This window comes from Cyprinus carpio, chromosome A13, assembly GCF_018340385.1.
Source record: "Cyprinus carpio isolate SPL01 chromosome A13, ASM1834038v1, whole genome shotgun sequence".
NCBI classification, from domain to species: domain Eukaryota; kingdom Metazoa; phylum Chordata; class Actinopteri; order Cypriniformes; family Cyprinidae; genus Cyprinus; species Cyprinus carpio.
In genome coordinates this window covers 22,221,099-22,235,202 of record NC_056584.1, presented here as the reverse complement: position 1 = coordinate 22,235,202, position 14,104 = coordinate 22,221,099, and the positions used below count along the sequence as shown (strand labels likewise).

General features: G+C 35.0%; 1 pseudogene; it reads left to right on the top strand.

Moving 5' to 3' along the window:
- The window catches only part of LOC109101203, a 60,836-nt pseudogene extending 50,290 nt beyond the window's left edge, over positions 1-10,546 (top strand).
- The last annotated feature ends 3,558 nt before the right edge of the window (positions 10,547-14,104 follow it).

Sequence of the window (14,104 nt, the reverse complement as noted above, 5' to 3'; positions counted from 1 at the left end):
AAGAATACACACAGTTCCGAACCCTTCACTAGCAACTATACAGAGCCAGCAATCATCAATGCAGACAAATAAATAAATAAAACAAAATAAGTTACTTTAACTAAGAGCCATCTAACAATAATAATTCACTGGGAGAACATCACTATAATATAAAGAAATAATTGACAGTTATGTGGGGTTTTTTGTTTGTTTTTGTTTGTTTTTTTACACAAAAATAAAGATAAAAAAGTACAAATGTAATAGTTTGAGGTTGGTAAGATTTCTTTAAAAATGTTTTTGAAACAAGCTTTTTATGATCACAAAGGCTGCATTGATCAAAAAAGTACAAATAATTGTGAAATATTATTACAGTTTATTTTCTATTTATATTTTAAAGTGTAATTTATTTCTGTGATGGCAAAGCTGAACTTTCATTACTTCAGTATTTTTTAAAAGAAGCATCAATGGAGAAAGACAAGTAATTTAACCATACTAACCTGCTATCTTTGACCTCATTGACTGCTGTTCAAGTTCATTTTTAACAAAAAATAAAAAATAAAAAAAATAATAAAATAAATAATAATCTTTTTTTCCGCTTTAGTAAATAAACTAAACTAAGAAGTGTTCGCATTATTAACAATGTACAAAAAAAAAAAAAAAGTCAATGCATTTTGTAGCACTCATATTGTTTGCTTACATCCAGTTTTTTTTTTTTTTTCAAATTCAAAAATCAATTATCTCCCCTACTTCTGCTCCCCATAGTTGAATTTTGTCAGTGACTTTCAGGGGTGTGAAGTAACGAATTACAAACACTCACGTTACTGTAATGTAAGTAGCTTTTATCAGAAATTGTACTTTGAGTAGTTTAAAAATTGTGTACTTTTACTTGTGTACATTTTAATTGATTTATCTGTAGTTTTACTCCAGTACTTTCCCTCTGTTTGTGGTCGTTACATTTTAATTATATTTTTATCCATCAATGTGATTGGATAGGGAGAGAGTAATTGGTCTTGTGACTCTCGTCAAATCAAACAGTGTGTTGCCAATTCTGTGGTTGTGTCCCACGGAATTGGGCTACTTTAACACTGTTGTCATGGACTGTTTTTCATGTCCGGGGGTTGAAACAACCAAAATTACTTGATATTTAGCCCCTGTAATCCCCAAAGTGCTTTTTTTAATTTTTTTTTTTTTTTTTATTTTGGACTTCTGCTTATTAAATGATCTTTATATAGGCGGGCCTATCTATTGGGCCTGAAATTTCTTGTGAGTGTTTGGGTATTGCGTATAATGTTAATAGCTCACGCAAGAGACATGTTCATAATGCAGGGAATTATGCGCTCTGTATCCTGTTTTTTCTTTCATCTTTTCATCTCTGTAGTATTTTTTCCATGTTGCTTTGATATATTTGAAAGAGCTGACAGTCAAAATTTAAAAGTGTTGGATGACAGATATTCTTAATTCTTTCTGACAAACAAAAGATTATGTGAATTAGAGTATGTACAATGTTTTCAATATTTCTTAATTGCGGTTTACAGTTTTTATTATAAAGGGGTAGAATCTGCAGCTCAGTAGTCACATGAGTAATAAGCTAATCTTTTGCTCAAATAGTTTTTTGGACAAGTACTTTTTACTTTACTCACACTACATTTTTTGGAATGTAATGGTACTTTTACTTGAGTATATTTTTTCAGTACTCTTTCCACCCCTGGTGACTTTGTGCTCTTTAAATAGATATTTCACACTGATGTAATCAGTGTGTGATCCAGATATCCTGACAGATACCATAATCTCGGTCAAATAAACCGTTAGTCACTTCTCAATGCTTGCTCAAGGGTTTGAACAAGGTCGAGTCGAGTATTGCCTTCGGATACATCTTAAAAACTAAATCCGTAAGCCGTGAGAGTTACTTTCCTCAAGGCAAATTAGCAAAAGGCTTGTCACTTGTCTTTAGGAAATAAGACTCAAAGCAATTTGATTCTGGTTCGCCTGCTACTGAATTGAACAAGTCAGTCTTTTTCTTTTTCAGTCTGGCTTCTTTTATTCAGTAGATGTTTTAAGAAGGATTCAGTAACAATATTTACTACATAACTGGTTAGAGAGTTTGACTCCTAACCATAGGGTTGTGGGTTCAAGTCTCGGGCCGGCAATACCACGACTGAGGTGCCCTTGAGCAAGGCACCGAACCCCCAACTGCTCCCCGGGTGCCGCAGCATAGATGGCTGCCCACTGCTCCGGGTGTGTGTTCACGGTGTGTGTGTGTTCACTGCTGTGTGTGTGCACTTTGGATGGGTTAAAAGCATAGCACAAATTCTGAGTATGGGTCACCATACTTGTCTGTATGTCACATCACTTTCACTTTCACTTTCATAATCATTCATATTAGTTAAGAAAACAGAACATTTTTGTACACTTTAACAGAAGTATGTAAAACCTTACAGAAGACAGACTGTCCTATTTAAATTCAAACGAAAACACAATAAGTGATCTTAAAGGGATGGTTCAATCAAAAATGTCATTACGCACCCTCATGTTATTCCAAACCTGTATTTATTTATTTTTCTGTGGAATACAAAAGAAAAAATGTCGTGATTGGCTGATCAAGATGATTGATTTTCTGTGGAATACAAAAGAAAAAATGTCGTGATTGGTACCACACCATTCTGTTTTTGGAGACCCCACCTGACGTTTTCAAAGTCTTACATGGGGTCATTAATCAGACAGAAATTACCAATGTGATTTGTGTCACTCTTTTTCTTCGAAAATGTTGCACAGTATGTTTTTCGCAGTGGTGTTTGCCATATCATACACGTGATATGCAAAACAAATAGTGTTTCTGTCATCAGACCTGAACTAACATGTTTAAAAATGCCATTTTTTAAACTAAAATGCAAATGCCAGGCTGAAATAAGGCCTAAGAAAGCGTCCAGCTATAGTAATATCGCATCAGAAGACATTTGAATATTGCAATTGCACGAGTCCACATTGACTACATATTATGGGTTTCTATGGAGTGAACTATTTCTTTATGGGATAATCCTGTAGTTTGGACATCATGTGCCGAAAAAAAAAAAAAAAAAAACTGTAGCCAACAATGCCAAAGTATTAAGGAAACATAGATAAACCATGTGTAGGGTAAGAAAAAGACTGGCCTAATGTTTTCTTAAATACCCGGCAAACTGATCACAGATCAAGGTACTCTGAGCTTTCGGCCTCATGTACCGGGACATCAGTCACAATAAAAAGTATTGTCCAAAAGGAGCATGGGGGCCATGTGCCAAGGCTCAGCAGGTAGCTGAGATTCTGCATTACCAGAGATAGAAACACACAAATCAGCAGAAAATCACAATGCAGAGGATGAGCAAGCCAAGGCGACTGCTGTGTAAAGTCTGTCATAAAGTCATGCATTTAAAAGGTCTTGGGGGACAAACCTGTTGTGCGTTACATATCTGGTGTAGAGAAGCACAGTTCCTTTCAAGTCAAATCCTGTAGAATCTGCAGTTGTTCTGGTCTGTTAAGACTAGAGACTACAAAAATGAATATCTTAACATTGACGCTGCATTCTGTCGCTTAAGAGGTAATCAGTTTTTCCCCAGCCATGACACAGCAGGGTGGCCCTTGGTCAGGAGACTTTTCCCCCTTTTCTCTGTAAAGTGAGTCTTCTATTGAAATATGATTGACAAAAGCATACTCTATCAAGGTGTGTCCTCACAGACTCGCAAACAAACATCACATCTCTGTATAGGTGCTGTTTAGTTTCAGCTTAAAAACGGTTTGCACTAGAAGCAATTTATTGATATGAAAAACGTGTCAGACCGAGTCCCTAAAAAAATTTGAGGCAATTAGGCAGTTAGGGGGGTGTTTTAGAAAAGACAGGGAGAAGAGAGCGTTCACTGAGTTCACAGGATGGATATTAACAGATCGACTTTAGATAGCAAAAGATGGCAGATAATAAAAAAAGGAAAATTTCAGGGGACCAAAACATTAAAAAGAAGGGTTACGATCAGGCAAGAGATAGCATCCATGTAAATATTGGAGCAGCTTTCCAGTGGTTGAGAGAACTCAAGGAGCCTGATCGAACCCAGAGATTGCTTTGTTTCTTGATGATAGGTGAGTTACAGTGATTTTGCTTTTTCACACAACTAATCTCTGTTGGCTTTTGCTTGAATATGGTTGCGAGAATATGCAGGCATAACAAATTCCGCCATCGGGTCGCTGCCAGGAGGGTTTGTACATACGTGTGGGGCGGAGAGTCCATATGATATTCGTGCATTCATGCCAAATCCCTACAAAACCATATCCCCCTTGGATCCAGGGATTGCTGTTTGTGCTGCTGGATAATGTGAGTCAAATCATCTTGTTGTAGCTTATGTAAATACAGTCATAACTTTGCCCAGATGGAATATGACAACTTTTTCCTCATTTTCTGCTTTGGACAAAATCTGCTGAATTTTATCTAACTGTGTGTTTTCTGTTCATCACATAAAGTGATTGGATCTCTTCACAAGACTTGAATTAAACTGCTCCATTCATATGGATCCTTTTCAGATCTTTTACATTTTGGTTACCTGGACTTTCAATAGAGGGATAGAGGGATATCAGGTTTCTGTGGTTTCAGTAAAAACATGTTTGGAACAACATAAGGGTGTGTAAATGACAGAATGTTCTATCCTTTTAATGCCTGAAATAATAATATATATACATTTGCCAGTGATTGCAATTCAAGCATTACAGAACAATCATATAGTGATATAAATATAAATATCATAACCATTGTTATTTTTATTATCTTAAATAAATATATAAATGAATGAATGAATGAATGAATGAATGAATGAATGAATAAATGGAGAGCACAAAATTGTGTATGTTAGAGTAGCAGGATTATTATTATTATTATTGGTGGTTTACTTAGCTAGATTAGCAGAATAAATAAATAAAGTGAGCAGAGCACATTAGCATTTAAAGAGACATGCACCGAAACGGATCGCTGTGAACAGAGCTGTTTTTGACAAGGCAAAAAGGGTGGTATTTTACATGACCACTGAGGAATTTTTAAACAAAGTATGTAAACAATTGTGGAAAATGGGCATCCAATGTCCCCTTTAAGAATTCGTTGTCACATATTAAGAAATAATCCCATATTTTTTAGTAAATCATGGCCATGTTGGACACATCCGTTCCCTTGTTTTTTTTAGCTATGGATGGTTTGTTTGTATTTGTTTGTTTGTTTTTTTTATTTTATTTAGAGGAAACGAATTAGTACAATGTGGCCACAATTTATTAAAATGAGTGAATTAATTAAGTTGTGGGAACAAAATCTCAATTTGTGGAGGTTTTTTTTAACTGAGAGAACATAGTTAGTTGTTTGTTGATATGTCTGAATAAGAGGCGAGGCAATTTATTTAATAAAGAGATGAGATTTTTTTTTGGCCATGATAAATATATTTTTGTCCGCATGTCATAAGTGTGCTTATTTTGGTTCCTTTATGGTGATTTCTGGTGCATTTTGACAGATAAGGTCACAATGAACTGTCGTCGTATGAAAAGGATTCGACTAGAAAGTATAGCAGCATCGAGACTTCTGAATGAATGAGCATAAAGTAAGTAAATAAGGACAGACCCGCTAAGGGGTACAACAGGGAATAGGTTTTAGCAAGATAACATATTTAAAACACTGCCGTGCTTCATATCCAGTCCTGAGCGTCTCGATCTCCTGTGCTCTGCCTGGGGTTTGGTCATCCTTCAGGGAGCTGTCAAGACTTCTTTTGGCCAGTCCTCTCTCATTCATCATCCTCATTAGCATATCCAGTCCTGAGCGTATAGGGTCCATGTAACATACAGACAAACACATGTCCTTTTTTAAAAGGAAAGGACTGGGGAAATTAAGGGAATGCAAAAGAATGGCTTTTCACATGGATGTAGCTATTCATTACTATTTGAGCTTCTCATCAGGTTCAGGAAGCCATTGGTAGGGCTCATCTGAGAGGTGACTGCTAGCAGATCCCGGCCCAGATTCTCTGCTATTTTTGTGGAGAACACTTCAGTGTAATTGCCTTCCAACTCAGGCTATATTTTGTTGCTGAGAAAATTGGAGCGCAGCACAGCCCTCTCCTGCTGCAAACAGGTTCTCATTTCCCCCTAAACAAAAAAGCAGGGAGAGTGACAAGCTTTAGGATGTAAATACCAGCTCGACGCTGAAGAGCCTCCTGCCATTTCGTGAAGGGGGGATATTGAAAGTGCAGCGATTTGCCCTGTTTAAAATTGCAAGAGCAGTTTATGTGCTTCACAGAATCTGTAAAAAGTCAAGAACAAGCCAGCACCTCCTTCCTGCTCCGTTCATGTGCACCTTGACAGGCAGGATGAAAATTGACATTCATACTGGATTATTATTGCCATGACTGTGTAATATATTGAAAGTAATGATAGAATTATAGAATTGAGTGCAGCTATTCATTATCATAACCCAGAGGATTTGGTCTCGATTGTGAAATGTAGGATTTGATGAACATAGCAGATATGAATCCTCCATAAAATGTGTGTAATTGCTGGAAGAATCCTCTTGGGAATTATCATTATGTATGAATTTAGTAGTGACATGATTAGATGATCATTAGATTTGCTACAGCAAAACTCAAAATCTGAGGCTTCACTTACACTACCATTCAAAACTTTGAGGGTTTCAGTTTCTTTTTTTTGTTTGTTTTGGGGGTTTTCTGAGGATTTTGATGGTTTTCTAACTTATATTGTAAAATGTAATTGATTCCTGTCATGGCAATGCTGATTTTACAGCATAATTACTTAAATCTTCAGTGTCACACAATCCTTCAGAAATCATTCTAATATGCAGATTCGGTGCTCAAGAAACATTTCTTATTATTACCAATGTTGACAACAGTTGTGCTTTTTAATATTTCATATTTTTGTGGAAACCATAATACATTTTATAATTGTCTTTACTGACACTTTTGATCAATTTAATGAATACTTGCTGAACAGAAGTATTACTTAAAAAATACTGATCTCAAACATTTGGAAGGTATATTGTATACTGAATGATATATGTGTATTTTCATTGCAGCCTGCTTTGAAACATAAATAAATACATAAATATATAAATACATACACACAGACAATGTACCCATACAATGTATCATACCAAGTGGCATCTGCAAACAAAATAATTTGAGAGATTTGGTACAAACCAGTTGAACACCAGTACAGCTACTACTAGGGAGACTAACTAAACTGGTTAGTAAATTGTGAACAGTAAGCTTTTTTTAGCAGAGAATGGATTTGGTACAAACCAGTTGAACACCAGTACAGCTACTACTAGGGAACCTGTAGACCCAGGACGCCCAAGAAATCTTCATCTTCGAAATATTTTCATATTTGATGCATAGTTCCACTGATCTATTTTTTAAAGTCCTTCCTTATTTTTTTTCACGAGAATGAGAGAACACTTTTGGAGTTCTAAATTTAATACTCGAATTCTAGTATCAATAGCACATAGCAACTCAAGTCTTTCGGTGGACTGTCCGTTCTGATTTATGGATTCTTTATGTTTGTCTGATTTGTGAATTGTTAATGATTTCTTTATTTCTGTCTGATTGGGCACGATTAGGCAGAGAGAGACTGGGCAAGAGAAGAGAAACTGATTGATGGCCTATTGTTGGAATTAAGTGAGACCTCTTTCCCACAAGCCAGCAGTTAGGAGCAAACTTTAATCTCCTCCCAGTAAACATTCATCTTACCCTGAACCACATTTCTCACTGTCTGTCTTTCTCTGTAGTTCTTTTGGAATCTCAGTCAGTTTAATTAAATGGGATTAGAAGCCACCACAGTGATATCTAAGGCTGCTTTATGAGTAGCACATTAAGAGGTCATCAGGGTTCTTACATGAAGGAAAATCCCATCACACAGAGCTTTTTAACAGAAACAAACAGTCAGTAAAAATATTTATTAACTCTGAAGGCCAAGATTAATCAGATTAATCTCAGATTAATTTAAGCAGCCTGTAAACTATGTTTTATAATGTCAGTTAAATTTTAGTGCAATATTTCTGTAATGCCTTACATCCTGTTCATATTAATAGCTTGCTATGAATAGTGTTGTGGATTCATTACACATACTTGCTGTCACCATGTGTTTGGTGTACTGACACCACAAGCTGTCTGTGAACATGCATCACATCACTCCCAACTCACAGAAAGCATTCAGAATGTTTAATGAGTTTGTTTTGTTTTTTTTTTTTTTTTTTATTTTTGATTGAGTATGGATGTTAAGATGTTTAAAAATTTTTAATTTTTTGAAATAAAAGATGTTTATTGATTTTGTAAGTAATTGTTTTGTTGTTTTATCTTTTATGGGAGAAATCAATACGCTGACAAAACACTGGCATTAAAAATTTGAATAAAGTCTAGATGCCCTTGATGAACCTGCTTTAAATGAATGATGATAATCCATCAAAAATTAAAGCAGGTATCGAATCACAGCATTTCTCTAAGAACTTGCTCAGTTTCCTCTAATTTCCGTAGACCTGGTTAGACTAAAGAATATGGAGAAGTCTTTATTTAACTAGTCTTCTTTTGTAATGACCCTTCAGCTGATTCCTGTCAAGTATTCCAGACCTTGATGGAAGCAAATTTGTGAAAATTGGTGTCTTGTGAATTTACAGAGTACTTAATAAAGCATTAAGCCTTGAGAGGATGAGCATTAGGTGTTCTAGCCACATTAACCATGGTAAAGTCACTTTAACACAAAACCTAAATGGATATTGCTTTTATTAAACAGCAAGAACAACATCCCAAGACACTAATGTTCAATAAAAAGTTGCATTTATTAAAAAATGAAAAAAAAAAAAAATATATATATATAATATATATATATATATATATAATTATATATATATATATGTGTGTGTGTAAAAGACTCAGAACAAAACTCTTCATGCAGCTTTGCCGTGCTTTCACTGGCAATATGAATACTGTAATGCTGCATGGATACTGTTAATATTGGTGCGGAAATATGCTGTTTACAGTTTCCAAGCAACGTACTGTAGCAACTTGTCACATTATTAAGCAGTGAAATTTGCAGTAACAAGTATGCATTCAGCTTTGAATGCAGCTCATTCATTCAGAATTAAGAGTTGGATCTATACATAAAGTATAATCTTCTGATGCATAAAATATATGAAAAAATCTTGGCTGGCTTGATACTAATTCCATATGCATTCACATGTGTAATTACCTTTCCTGACCTGAGAACAGTTTATATTATCAGAGCTCTTGGTGTGAGAGTGTAACAGCAATATATAATGTAAGGGTTGTGAAAAGCCTATTTTTGAACAGATCGAGGAACAGACAACAGTGTCATCAAAAATAACTCTGCAGATGTTCTGAGAGAATATTGCCCAAAGAGCACACATGGTCTCTCCACATGTGATGAACGAGCCTCTATGCATTTCTGTTCTACGTCTCTCTCCCATTCTTCGCATCCGTCTATTTTTGGTCCGACGCTCTTCGTTATTTGTGATACCACCTGCAAAGCCTTTAATTAGCTCACATCTGCTTCACTCCCTCCCAAACTGATGCACTTGGCGCCCCTCCACTGTAAAAGACCATCATGAATCATAACCCCAAATCAAAAGGCCATCAGGACAAAAGCAAGCTACAGTATAATTGCTAATACTTCTGATTCCATGAAGAATGCAGAATGAGATGCCATATAATAGGAGTGGGTATGTTTTCATCTGACAACACAGAGAATGAAGTCTTCAAACAAAATCCTTGTCATGTCAAGACAAGCAAAACAACAGGGATTAAATATAGATTTCTCTGCTCTTTGTCAGCCAAGGCAATCTCAAAAACAAAAAGCAATCAATAATGCTCAAAAGAAAACGAAAAATGGGACAAAACAATTTTAAGAGCGTTTCAGCAGGGACTTGTTTCCATTCTGCTTTCAAGTCGGAATTTCTTTTTTGCTTTGTGTTGCAGGCCTGCGCCGGAGTTACTCGTGCAGCGTTTGCAACGTGGTGCTGAATTCAATCGAACAGTATCACGCACATCTCCAGGGCTCCAAACACCAAAACAAGTGAGTGAGAATTTGCTGTCCTGAATGATACTCCCTTCCTTCCAATCTTTCCAAGATATTGCTTTCTTGATAGCCAAGGAGACTTAATGGAATTATCATTATGGTTTCATTATAGTAAGAACCAGCTTGATCTCAGATGATTCTCCTAATATTCTGTAGGAAAAAAATTAATACAGACAAATGAGACCAAAAAAAAAAAGATAAAATTTTATTTCTTACTTTTCCACACATCTGTGTCGACAAATTGGACCGGAGTTTGTGACTGTTGAAATGTCTTATGAAGCTCTAAATGAGACACGTGAGATTACTGAGGTTATTTTACAGTACATTGAAAACTTTCAATTAAACAGTTATTTTAAACTGTAATATTTTTGTTAAAATGTTACTGTTTTTCCTGTACTTTTGATCATAAGAGACTTAAGAGCATAAGCGACTTATTTCAAAAACACAAAGTTTTTACTGACAACAAACATGTACATTTATGGGCATTTTTTAAATGAAAAAAAAAAAAAATATATATATATATATATATATATATATTATATATATATATATAATGGATATCTATATATTATTATATATAATTATTATTTTTATTATTATTATTATTATTATTATCTAAACAAAACGGTTCCTGGAATGAAAATGTCAAACTCCAACTGTAGTTTAGAATGAAAAAATCATAATAAAATAATTCAGTTCTGCTTTTACCAAGCTGTAATGTAAACTAAAGGGTATTAGTATTATTATCTAAACAAAAAAAAAAAGGACATAATGTAAACTAAAGGGTATTAGCAAATACTTAACCCATACTTCCCATTTCACAGCAGGTGTTCTTCAATACAGTCTTTAAACCCTTTCATATTTCTCTTTAAGTTTATCTTTTTTTTCATATGTCTTATATATAACCTGACATCCACTGCTTCTGTCCTCAAGGGGAACATCAGTGGTCGCCTCAGTTATCATAGTCGCTCAGGTCTGCTGCCTCCTGCTGAGCTCAATACAAATCACTGCAATACTGCCAAAACTTTCCACACCGCACAGACAAATCATGCAGGATTCTGTGATGTGTGCTGCTGACCAGTGGGATGTCTGTGATTAAAACATTCTCACTTAAGGATACAATATTAAAAAATCAGTTTCTGTCTTTCTTTTAATTCAGAGCACAGCTTTGTACTAAGAACCACGGGATGCTGCATTCCCATTAGCTGTCTTAAAGGGATAGTCTGCTCAAAAAAACAAATATTCTGTCATGATTTACTCAACCTCATGTTGTTCCATATGCTGTTTTTCTTTTCTTTTCTTTTTTTGCTGTTCACTAAAGGAGAGGTTCTGGAGAATCTCCATGCAGGTCTTTTTCAAAACCATTTCCATTATTCACAGAAAATCTTCCTCATCCTCTGTAGCTCTCAAATGGGTACAGATCAATGATTTTAAACATCATTGGTTCATGGACTAAACATGTGACCATTAGTTTCAGTTTCATGGACTTTTAGCTTGTAGTCTTTAGTTCCTGTCTGCCTTGGCTTGATTTTCCCACTTTTTATTTGTTGTCATGGTTTCTGATATGATTAGTTCTTTGGTTTCAGCTGTTTCATTAATTTACCTTGGTTTTGTTAGCACTTAAGTTCATCCTTTTCCTGTGCTCAGGGTCCAGTCTCGTTTTGGTTTACACTGTTCTACCTTCCGTCCTGTTACCTGTGCTTTATGATGACAGATCCTTTGTTTGATACTCAGTGTTGTAATTTTGTCTGCCTGTCCGCAAAACTAACAGCCGTATTTGTAGCTTTTGTAGTGGATACTGATGATTTTTTCCCCCTCACGTTTCGCTTTCAGAATACTTTAGAAGCTGTATGGATTACATTTACTTTGTCATAAATTACATTATCATGCAATTGTATAATCAAAAAATAGATTTATGATTAGATTTTGGTGTTTTTTTGGTTTTGTTTTGTTCATGCTAAACAGTCATTATTTGGAAATCAGAATTTAATTTTAAGATTCTCCAAAAGCTTTAAGATTCTCTAAAGTGATTTTTAGGTGAATATCTTTAACCATGTAGACTTATAGTGATATAATTTTTTATTTATTTATTTTATGCTTTTATGGCTAATATAGAATGAGAACATGGCGCTCATACTCAACGAGATTACAATAGTTTGTAAATAATTAGAGGCTTTACAAATCTGCATATCAAATATAATACAGTAGGATTTATAGTGTTAACTAAGGTTAACAAGCAAAACTTTCAACCAGCTTTACTTGTAAGCATTTTGGCTAAACATCTAGATCAGCCTAAACCTTAAGGGAAATTCATGCTAGACTAAGTTTTATTTACGCAGGTTGGTATAACGTGATGTTTCTATTCAGACCGAGGTTGGTAAACATTGCCACCTGTGAGCACTTAGAAACAATTAAAGTCACTTCTTGTTTCCGTCTGGCAGAGCCCTCTGCGCATCAAGCAGTGGTGTTTAGTTTATCTGCCACCCCGTTTGCCTCCAAATACACCCACTCGCCTCCAGCAGGACATGCCCATCAACCTTGTAATGAAATAAAAATGATTTAGAGCAAGAAAGTGGAGAGAAAGATGAAAAGAGGTAGTAGAGCTCCCGCTGTTTGTCCAATAACACACAGATGACAGAAATGAAGCCACCTTTATATGAGGAACTGTCAGGTTTAGAGTCTGTGGTGATGGCGCTTTATCGTCTTCACTTTGAGGCAGCTGGCCCATTTCTTCGAGCTACGTGAGACGACTACAGCTGTTTCCAGCAACCCCTAATTGCTCTTTACAATAAACCAATTGATTAACATGCCAACAGAGTCGGGTTGGGCAGGAGGACTCAACTGAAATCTAAATCACTACTATCTTACAATCATTAATTGTAATTAGAGCTACATCCTCTTGTACGAGGAATCACTGACGGCCAAGAAGAGCATTGATTAAAGAGGATGTTTCCCTATCTAGTTGCTGCAGTGGGTTTCTGCGTATTCTGACTAAGCAGAGGAAAAGTTCATGTAAGTCAAAAAATAGCAGTTTTTGTCTTGTAACCCCCTGCAGAACATCAGCGCTCAGGATGCATTTGTGAGAGGACAGGGTTTCCGATCTGTGCCAAACACAAGCGGCTTCCTGCTACATACACATTAACTTTTTTTGTTGAAAACAAACCACTTTTATCCACAGCAGTTGCATGCTTTGCCAACCTGCATTAAGCACTGAATACAAAAAAGAATATTTAACTAATGCAAAACAAACTATTGCAAACTACTTAAATATAAATTTAATATTTATGCTATTTATGGCAAATTCACCCTCAAGATACACAAAATTGACAATTAATATAACTGTACAATTATTATTGTATCTGATTGCCCAGTTGTGGCATTCTTCAGTCAAATATATTCATATAAATGGCATTGTAACTTTGTAACAATGTCCTATAAATCATGGTAGTTTAATTGTTTATTCTCATATAACTTAAATATTTCCATTTATTTATTTATTTATGAAGAGAGTTTGTGTATAATTTACATTTATTATTTATTTATATTTAATTTGCATATTATTTTTTAAATGTATATAGAGTAGAATAATTTATTTATAATATTATACTTTATTTATTTATTTATTTATTTATTTATTTATTATTTCTTCATTTAAATGCACTTTTTCTCTCAAGTAGCAATGGTAAGTCAAGAACCCATTTATTTGAACTGGTTTATGCAGTAAAACAAAAAGTCCCACACTGCATTTTGCCTTTTTGGGGGGGGTAAAGAATTGCTAATGATTATGTTTGTCACCAGTTTTAACTGTGTAATATTACTCAATTCGAACAGCTGAGTCTTTACTCATTTTCAAAAAACATCTAAAGACTCATCTTTTTCGCCTGCACTTAACCAACTAATACTAGTACTTACCTTTTTTTCTTTTCTTCTTTTCTTTTCTATCAATTCCCAAAAAAAAAAAAAAAAAACCCTGGCTACGTGGTTCTGTACTAGACTAACTGAGACTTGTCATAGCACGTGTATACCATTGTTG